Source organism: Arachis ipaensis, chromosome B2 (genome assembly GCF_059453495.1).
Source record: "Arachis ipaensis isolate K30076 ecotype BB chromosome B2, ASM5945349v1, whole genome shotgun sequence".
NCBI lineage: Eukaryota > Viridiplantae > Streptophyta > Magnoliopsida > Fabales > Fabaceae > Arachis > Arachis ipaensis.
The window spans coordinates 96,075,517-96,086,068 of NC_142437.1; the positions used below are offsets into that span (position 1 = coordinate 96,075,517).

The 10,552-nt window shown below is 41.3% G+C and overlaps 1 non-coding gene across 1 annotated transcript; it reads right to left on the reverse strand.

Moving 5' to 3' along the window:
• Nucleotides 1–4,250: 4,250 nt before the first annotated feature.
• Nucleotides 4,251–4,358, reverse strand: LOC148574924 (small nucleolar RNA R71). The gene has a single exon (XR_015906128.1). It is a non-coding gene; the product is annotated as a small nucleolar RNA R71 (small nucleolar RNA).
• Nucleotides 4,359–10,552: the final 6,194 nt, after the last annotated feature.

Genomic DNA, 10,552 nt, shown 5'->3' on the forward strand with positions numbered 1-10,552 from the left:
ACCGAAAGGCATCACGATGTAGCAGTAGTTTGCCTTTGGTGTTAAGAACGAGGTCTTTTCCTGATCTGGTGGGTACATGGGGATTTGGTTGTATCCCAAGTATGCGTCTATAAACGAGAGATATTTATATCTAGAGGAAGCATCTACCAGGGCGTCAATACTTGGGAGTGGGTATGGATCTTTTGGACAAGCTTTGTTGAGATCGGTGTAATCGGTGCACATTCGCCACTTCCCATTTGATTTTTTCACCAAGACAACGTTGGCTAGCCATAGCGGGTATTTATCTTCTCTTATAAATCCGGCTTCGAGTAGTGCTTGTACTTGCTCTTCCACAGCCTGGGATCGCTCTGGCCCAAGCTTTCTTCGTCTCTGCTGTACCGGTCGAGATCCTGGGTGGACCGCCAACTTGTGGCACATTAGCTTAGGGTCTATGCCTGGCATGTCCGCGGCTTTCCATGCAAAGAGGTCGACATTATCTCGTAAGAATTGTATTAGAAATTCTTTTAAATCTCCTTTGAGAATTGTGCCGATATTAGTTGTTTTTTCCGAGGTGTCCCCGATCTAAATTTTTTCTATCTCGCCCTCTGGTTGGGAGCGAAGATCTTCTCGTCGTTGGACTCCGCCCAACTCGATTGCGTGGAACTCTGCTCCTTTATCTCTGAGGTTTAGGCTTTCGTTATAACAGCGACGTGCCATCTTTTGGTCAGCTTTTATCGTGGCTATCCCTTTTGGAGTTGGGAACTTCATACATAGGTGTGGGGTCGAGACTATTGCGCCGAGTTGGTTGAGTGTTGTCTGACCTATGAGAGCATTGTAAGCTGAACTTACATCGACTACGATGTAGTCTATTTTGAGGGTCCTGGATTGGTCTCCTTTTTCGAAGGTTGTATGTAGTGATATATATCCTAGTGGTCGAACCGGGGTATCTCCTAACCCGAACAGACTGTTTGGATATGCCTTAAGCTTTTTTTCTTCTAAGCCGAGTTTGTCAAAGGCTGTCTTGAATAAGATGTCGGCAGCACTCCCTTGGTCTGTTAAGGTGCGGTGTAGGTTGGCGTTTGCCAATATGATGGTGATGACCATGGGATCGTCGTGTCCTGTGATGATGCCGGACGCGTCCTCCTTAGTGAATGTTATCGCTGGGATGTTGAGTGCTTCCTCCTCTCCTTCGACATGATATACTTCTTTGAGATACCTTTTGCGGGAAGATTTGGAGATCCCTCCTGCTGCGAATCCGCCATGTATCATATGGACATGTCTTTCTGGTGTCCGAGGTGATCGTTCTGTTCGCTCGGTATCTTCATCCCTTCGTCTTTTTCTTTGATCATCATCTCGGGTGGCCAGGAATCGATCTAATTTTCCTTCCCTTACCAATTTTTCTATGATATTTTTTAAGTCGAAGCATTTGTTGGTGGCGTGTCCTTTGACCCTATGATATTCACAATATTCCTTCCGATTTCCTCCTCCCCTTTTTCCTTTGAGGGGCCTTGCTGGGGGAATTTTTTCTGTATGGCAGACTTCTTTGTATATTTCGACTAGGGATGCTCTGAGGGGAGTATAATTATGGTATTTTTTAATTTTCTCCCCTTGTCGGTCTTCTTTTCGTTTAGATTCTTTGTCTTTGTCACGGTAGGAGGCCCCCGATTTTAAGGTCTCTCCTAATCGAGCGTTTTCTTCCATGTTGATGTATTTTTCTGCCCGTTCCTGCACTTCGTCTAAGGAGGTCGGGTACTTTTTTGATATAGACTGGCTGAAAGGTCCCTCTCGTAGGCCGTTGATAAGTCCCATGATGGCGGCCTCTGTGGGTAAGCTTTGTATGTCCATGCATGTTTTGTTGAATCTTTCCATGTAGCTGCGGAGGCTCTCCTGATCTCCTTGCTTGATCCCTAGTAGACTGGGGGCGTGTTTAGCTTTATCTTTCTGGATGGAGAATCTGGCGAGGAACTTTCTGGCCAGATCGTCGAAGTTTGAGATGGAGTTGGGAGGTAAGCTGTCGAATCATCTGATCGCCATCTTCGTGAGGGTTGTTGGAAAGGCTTTGCAGCGAACGGCATCTGAGGCATCGGTAAGGTACATTCTACTTCTGAAATTGCTGAGATGATGGTTGGGATCGGTGGTGCCGTCGTACAAAATCATATCCGGAAGTTTGGAGTCTTTTGGAATTTTGGTTTTCATAATTTCCCTGGTGAATGGATCCTGTTCTTTGCGTGAGCTCTCCTCAGGAGTGACCCGAGGGGCTTTTAATTTGAGATCGGCTTCTAATTGCTGTAACTTGTCTTCCAATTCTCGACGTCGCCGTATCTCTCTTTGTAGATCCTTTCCGACCTCTCGTTGTTGTTGAGTTTCTTTCTCGAGTTACTTTAAACGGTCTTGAAGTGCATCTATTATCCCTGGATTTGATGAGTCTTTGTCTCCGTTGGATTCCGGAGTATCCTTTAGCGTGGTGTCCGCGTTCTTGTGCGGTGTTCTGTTTTCCAGATCTGAATTGTGGTCGTTGTCATGGCCGTCCGCCATGGTGTTGGGATGACTTCCAGGTCCCCGGCAACGGCGCCAATGTTCCGAGGGTTACCTGAAACTGGAGGTCGATCTCGGACGAGATCTTCTATACTGGTCGGAGCCGACGTGTCCGGTCGGTGGATGACGTCCGGAGCGGGTGCGTCCGATTTGCTGGATTGGCTGTACTGCTGATCCTTCGTCATCGAAAGGTGGGAGGTACCTGCAAGAGACTCCGATGCTTAAGTTAGCATGGGTATTAAGCAGGTTTTTTGTAGAATCAGAGTATGAGTTATACCTGGGTGCTCCAGTGTATTTATAGTGGTTGTAGAGTGACCTTTCTAGATAAGATAAGTTAGTTATCTTATCTTATCTTTATCTTTGAGTTGAGGTCAGCTTATCTTCAAGGGAACCGTCCTTATCTCTATAGGCTTGGACGGCCTGTGGATTTGGGTCGTGTTCCTCTATTTGGGCCCTTTATTGGGCTTTCCTGTCGATTTGGCCAACCTCTTTGAGAAGAGGTCGAATAGCCTGACCTGAAGAGGTCGGTCGCTTTGTCGCCAATCATCCCGGGTCGGGTAACTCGACCCAGGGTATGAACAGTTTTCAAAATCAAATCTTTTTAATTTTCTTTTCAAATCTTTTTCAAATTAAAATTTCAATCATATCTTTTTCAAATTCAATTTCAAAATCTTTTCTAACTTCTTATCTTTTTAAAATTGATTTTCAAATCTTATCTTTTTGTTTCAATCATATCTTTTTAAATTTCAATCATATCTGTTTCAAAAACAAATTTCAAAACTTTTTCAATCAATCTTATCTTTTTGTTTCAATCATATCTTTTTCAAAACTACCTAACTAATCCTCTCTCTCTTATTTTCGAAAATTCCCTCTCTCCTTTTTCAAAATTCCTTTTTAATTAACTAATTGTTTTAATTTTAATTTAATTTCAACTTCAATTTTCGAAATCTAACTTTCAATTTTAAATTTTTATTTTTAATTAAATTTCGAAATTTTCTCTCTCATCTCCTTCTATTTGTTTATTTATCTACTAACACTTCTCTCCCATCCAAAAATTCGAACACCACCTCCCTCTCTGTGTTCGAGTTTTTCCTCTTCTCTTCTTTACATTACATTCTTTTCTTCTTCTAATCACACAAAGGAATCTCTATACTGTGACATAGAGGATTCCATATTTTCTTTGTTATTCCCTTCTTTTTCATATGAGAAGGAGCAAGGACAAGAACATTCTTGTTGAAGCAGATCCTAAACCTGAAATGACTCTGAAAAGGAAACTAAGAGAAGCTAAAATACAACAATCCAGAGACAACTTTACAGGAATTTTCGAATAGGAAGAGGAGATGGCAGCCGAAAATAATAATAATACAAGGAGGATGCTTGGTGACTTTACTGCACCTAATTCCAATTTACATGGAAGAAGCATCTCCATCCCTGCCATTGGAGCAAACAATTTTGAGCTTAAACCTCAATTAGTTTCTCTGATGCAACAAAACTGCAAGTTTTATGGACTTCCATCTGAAGATCCTTTTTAGTTCTTAACTGAATTCTTGCAGATCTGTGATACTGTTAAGACCAATGGGGTTGATCCCGAGGTCTACAGGCTTATGCTTTTCCCGTTTGCTGTAAGAGACAAAGCTAGAATATGGTTGGACTCCCAACCTAAGGATAGCCTGAACTCTTGGGATAAGCTGGTCACGACTTTCTTAGCCAAGTTCTTCCCTCCTCAAAAGCTTAGTAAGCTTAGAGTGGATGTTCAAACATTCAGACAGAAAGAAGGAGAATCCCTCTATGAAGCTTGGGAGAGGTACAAGCAACTGACCAAAAAGTGTCCTTCTGACATGCTTTCAGAATGGACCATTCTGGATATATTCTATGATGGTCTGTCTGAGTTATCAAAGATGTCACTGGACCATTCTGCAGGTGGATCCATTCACCTAAAGAAAACGCCTGCAAAAGCTCAAGACCTCATTGACATGGTTGCTAATAACCAGTTCATGTACACTTCTGAAAGGAATCCTGTGAATAATGGGACGCCTATGAGGAAGGGAGTTCTTGAAATTGACACTCTGAATGCTATATTGGCTCAGAATAAAATATTGACTCAACAAGTCAATATGATTTCCCAGAGTCTGAATGGAATTCAAGCTGCATCCAACAGTACTCAAGAGGCATCTTCTGAAGAAGAAGCTTATGATCCTAAGAACCCTGCAATAGCAGAGGTGAATTACATGGGTGAACCCTATGGAAACACCTATAATCCCTCATGGAGAAATCACCCAAATCTCTCATGGAAGGATCAACAAAAGCCTCAACAAAGCTTTAACAATGGTGGAAGAAATAGGTTTAGCAATAGCAAGCCTTTTCCATCATCCACTCAGCAAAAGACAAAGAGTTCTGAGCAGACCCCATCTAGCTTGGCAAACATAGTCTCTGATCTATCTAAGGTCACTCTAAGTTTCATGAATGAAACAAGGTCCTCCATTAGAAATTTAGAAGCACAAGTGGGCCAGCTGAGTAAAAGAATCATTGAAACCCCTCCTAGTACTCTCCCAAGCAATGCAGAAGAGAATCCAAAAGGAGAGTGCAAGGCCATTGAATTGATTACCATGGCCGAACCTGTAAGGGAGGGAGAGGACGTGAATCCCAGTGAGAAATACCTCCTGGGACGTCCAGTGATCAACAAGGAGTTTCCCTCTGAGGAACCAAAGGAATCTGAGACTCATCTAGAGACCATAGAGATTCCATTGAACCTCATTATGCCATTCATGAGCTCTGATGAGTATTTTTCTTCTGAAGAGAATGAAGATGTTACTGAAGAGCAAGTTGCCAAGTACCTTGGTGCTATCATGAAGCTGAATACCAAATTATTTGGTAATGAGACTTGAGAAGATGAACCTCCCTTGCTCACCAATGAACTAAGTGATCTGGATCAACTAACATTGCCTCAGAAGAAACAGGATCCTGGAAAGTTCTTAATACCTTGTACCATAGGCACCATGAACTTTGAAAAGGCTCTGTATGACCTTGGGTCAGGGATAAACCTCACGCCCCTCTCTGTAATGGAGAAACTGGGAATCTTTGAGGTACAATCTGCCAGAATCTCACTAGAGATGGCAGACAACTCAAGAAAGCAGGCTTATGGACTAGTAGAGGACATGTTAGTAAAGGTTGAAGACCTTTACATCCCTGCTGATTTCATAATCCTAGACAATGGGAAGGAAGAGGATGAATCTATCATCCTTGGAAGACCCTTCCTAGCCACAGTAAGAGCTGTGATTGATGTGGACAGAGGAGAATTGATCCTTCAACTGAATGAGGATAACCTTTTGTTTAAAACTCAAGGATCTCCTTCTGTACCCATGGAGAGGAAGCATGAAAAGCTTCTCTCAGTACAGAGTCAAACAAAGCCCCCACAATCAAACTCTAAGTTTGGTGTTGGGAGTCTATAAAATTGACCTGATCACCTGTGTGGCTCAGTGAGAGCCCACTGTCAAGCTATTGACATTAAAGAAGCGCTTATTGGGAGGCAACCCAATGTTATTTAATCATTGTTTATTTTATTTTCTCTTTGTTATTTCATGATTTATTAGGTTGACGATCATGTGGAGTCACAAAAACTACAAAAAAATCAAAAACAGAATGAAAAACAGCATTGAAAACAGAACACCCTGGAGGAAGGGCTTACTGGCGTTTAAACGCCAGTAAGGAGCATCTGGCTGGTGTTCAATGCCAGAACAGAGCATGGAGCTGGCGCTGAACGCCAGAAACAAGCATGAAGCTGGCGTTTAACGCCAGAAACATGCTGCACATGGGCGTTGAACGCCCAGAATAAGCATCACTTCGGCGTTTAAACGCCAAAAATGCATGCAAAGGCATTTTGCATGCCTAATTGGTGCAGGGATGTAAATCCTTGACACCTCAAGATCTGTGGACCCCACAGGATCCCCACATACCTCCACTCACCTTCCCACCTCAGGATCTGTGGACCCCACAGGATCCCCACATACCTCCACTCACCTTCCCTCCTCATAATCCTATATCACCTCAATCTCTTCCCCATCACCTCTTCACCACTCACATCCATATCTTCTTCTTCTTCTTCTATTCTTTCTTCTTTTGCTCGAGGGAGAGCAACATTCTAAGTTTGGTGTGGTAAAAGCATAGCTTTTTTTTGTTTTTCCATAACCATTGATGGCACATAAGGCCAGAGAAACCTCTAGAAAGAGCAAAGGGAAGACAAAAGCTTCCACCTCCGAGTCATAGGAGATGGAGAGACTCATCTCAAGGGTCTATAGCTCAGTGGTAGAACATTTGACTGCAAATCAAGAGATCTCTGAGATACCTCAGGGGATACATTTTCCTCCACACAATTATTGGGAGCAACTAAGGATGGAGCACCAAGAGCATTCCATCATCCTCCATGAAATTAGAGAAGATCAAAGAGCTATGAGGGAGGAACAACAAAGACAAGGAAGAGACATAGAGGAGCTCAAAAGCACCATTGGTTCTTCAAGAAGAGGAAGACGCCACCCTCACTAAGGTGGACTCATTCCTTAATCTCCTTGTTCATTTATTTTCCTGTTTTTCGATTTTTATGCTTTATGTCTGTTTATGTTTTTGTCTTCATGATCTCTAGTATTTAAGTGTCTATGCCTTAAAGTTATGAATGTCCTAGGAATCCATCACCTCTCTTGAATGAAAAATATTTTAATTACAAAAGAACAAGAAGTACATGGTTTCGAATTCATCCTTGAAACTAGTTTAATTATTTTGATGTGGTGACAATACTTTTTGTTTTCTGAATGAATGCTTGAACAGTGCATATGTCTTTTGAAGTTGTTGTTTAAGAATGTTAAATATGTTGGCTCTTGAAAGAATGATGAACAGGAGAAATGTTATTTGATAATCTGAAAAATCATAAAAATGATTCTTGAAGCAAGAAAAAGCAGTGAATACAGAAAGCTTGCGAAAAAAATGGCGAAAAAAATAGAAAAAAAAGAAAAAAAAAGCAAGCAGAAAAAGCCAAAAGCTCTTAAAACCAAGAGGCAAGAGCAAAAAGCCAGTAACCCTTAAAATCAAAAGGCAAGGGTAATAAAAAGGATCCAAGGCTTTGAGCATCAGTGGATAGAAGGGCCTAAAGGAATAAAATCCTGGCCTAAGCGGCTAAACCAAGCTGTCCCTAACCATGTGCTTGTGGCGTGAAAGTGTCAAGTGAAAACTTGAGACTGAGCGGTTAAAGTCAAAGTCCAAAGCAAAAGAAGAGTGTGCTTAAGAACCCTGGACACCTTTAATTGGGGACTTTAGCAAAGTTGAGTCACAATCTGAAAAGGTTCACCCAGTTATGTGTCTGTGGCATTTATGTATCCAGTGGTAATACTGGAAAACAAAGTGCTTAGGGCCACGGCCAAGACTCATAAAGTAGCTGTGTTCAAGAATCAACATACTAAACTAGGAGAATCAATAACACTATCTGAACTCTGAGTTCCTATAGATGCCAATCATTCTGAACTTCAATGGAAAAAGTGAGATGCCAAAACTATTCAAGAGGCAAAAAGCTACAAGTCCCGCTCATCTGATTGGAGCTAAGTTTCATTGATATTTTGGAATTTATAGTATATTCTCTTCATTTTATCCTATTTAATTTTTAGTTGCTTGGGGACAAGCAACAATTTAAGTTTGGTGTTATGATGAGCGGATAATTTATACGCTTTTTGGCATTATTTTTACATAGTTTTTAGTATGATTTAATTAGTTTTCATTATATTTTTATTGTTTTTTAATCAAAATTCACATTTCTGGACTTTACTATGAGTTTGTGTGTTTTTCTATGATTTCAGGTATTTTCTAGCTGAAATTGAGGGACCTGAGCAAAAATCAGATTCAGAGGTTGAAGAAGGACTACAGATGCTGTTAGATTCTGACCTCCCTGCACTCAAAGTGAATTTTCTGGAGCTACAGAACTCCAAATGACGCGCTTTCAATTGCGTTGGAAAGTAGACATCCAGGGCTTTCCATCAATATATAATAGTTTATACTTTGAATAAGGATTGATGACATAAACTGGCATTCAACGCCAGTTCCATGCTGCATTCTAGAGTTAAACGCCAGAAACAGGTTGCAAAGTGGAGTTCAACGCCAGAAACAGGCTACAAACTGGCGTTCAACTCCAAGAGAAGCCTCTAAACGTGTAAAGCTCAATGCTCAGCCCAAGCACACACCAAGTGGGCCCCGGGAGTGGATTTCTACATCATTTACTCAATTCTGTAAACCCTAGTAACTAGTTTAGTATAAATAGGACTTTTTACTATTGTATTAGACATCTTGGGACGTTTAGTTCTTAGATCATGGGGGCTGGCCATTCGACCATGCCTGAATATTTCACTTATGTATTTTTCAACGGTAGAGTTTCTACACACCATAGATTAAGGTGTGGAGCTCTGCTGTCCCTCAAAGATTAATGCAAAGTACTACTGTTTTTCTATTCAATTCAACTTATTCCGCTTCTAAGATATTCATTCGCACTTCAATATGATGGATGTGATGATCCTGACAGTCATCATCATTCTCATTTATGAACGCGTGCCTGACAACCACTTCCGTTCTACCTTAGATTGGATGGATATCTCTTGGATATCTAATACAGGGGACCGAGTCCGAGATATTAGAGTCTTCGTGGTATAAGTTAGAACCCATGGATGTCCATTCCTGAGATCCGGAAAGTCTAAACCTTGTCTGTGGTATTCCGAGTAGGATCTGGGAAGGGATGGCTGTGACGAACTTAAAACTCGCGAGTGCTGGGCGTAGTGACAGACGCAAAAGGATCAATGGATCCTATTCCAGTATGATCGAGAACCGACAGATGAATAGCCATGCCGTGACAGAGCATCTTGGACCATTTTCACTGAGAGGACGGGAAGTAGCCATTGACAACAGTGATGCTCAACATACAGCTTGCCATGGAAAGGAGTAGGATTGATTGGATGAAAACAGCAGGAAAGCAGAGATCAGAGGAATGAAAGCATCTCTATATGCTTATCTGAAATTCTCACCAATGAATTACATAAGTACCACTATCCTATTTTATATTTTATTTAATTTTCATCCACTATAATTTCTTAATACAATTTAATCCGCCTGACTGAGATTTACAAGGTGACCATAGCTTGCTTCAAGCCGACAATCTCCGTGGGATCGACCCTTACTCACGTAAGGTTTATTACTTGGACGACCCAGTGCACTTGCTGGTTAGTTGTACGAAGTTGTGAAACAGATATAAGATCATGAACGTGTGTATTGAGTTTTTTAGCGCCGTTACCAAGGAATAGAATGATCACGATTTTGCACACCACACAGACAAGGTTTAGACTTTCCGGATCTCAAGAATGGCCGCCAATAATTCTAGCCTATACCACGAAGGTTTTAATCTTATATTAGAAACCCAAGAGATACACATTCAAGCTTGTTTACATGTAGAACGGAAGTGGTTGTCAGGCACGCGTTCATAGGTGAGAATGGTGATGAGCGTCACATAATCATCACATTCATCATGTTCTTGTGTGCGAATGAATATCTTAGAGAAGAAATAGGCTTGAGTTGAATAGAAAAACAATAGTACTTTGCATTAATTCATGAGGAACAGCAGAGCTCCATACCTTAATCTATGGTGTGTAGAAACTCTACCGTTGAAAATACATAAGTGATAATGGTCCAGGCATGGCCGAATGGCCAGCCCCCAAGTCTAAGGAAAAATGTTCCAAAGATCTAAAAATGATCCAAAGATGTAAATACAATAGTAAAAAGTCCTATTTATACTAAACTAGTTACTAGGGTTTACAAAGATAAGTAAATGATGCAAAAATCCACTTCCGGACCCACTTGGTGTGTGCTTGGGCTGAGCGTTGAAGCTTTCACGTGTAGAGGTCTTCCTTGGAGTTAAACGCCAGTTTGTAACTTGTTTATGGCATTTAACTCTGCTTTGCAACTTGTTTCTGGCGTTTAATGCCAGAATATGGCATAAAGCTGGCGTTAAATTCCAGTT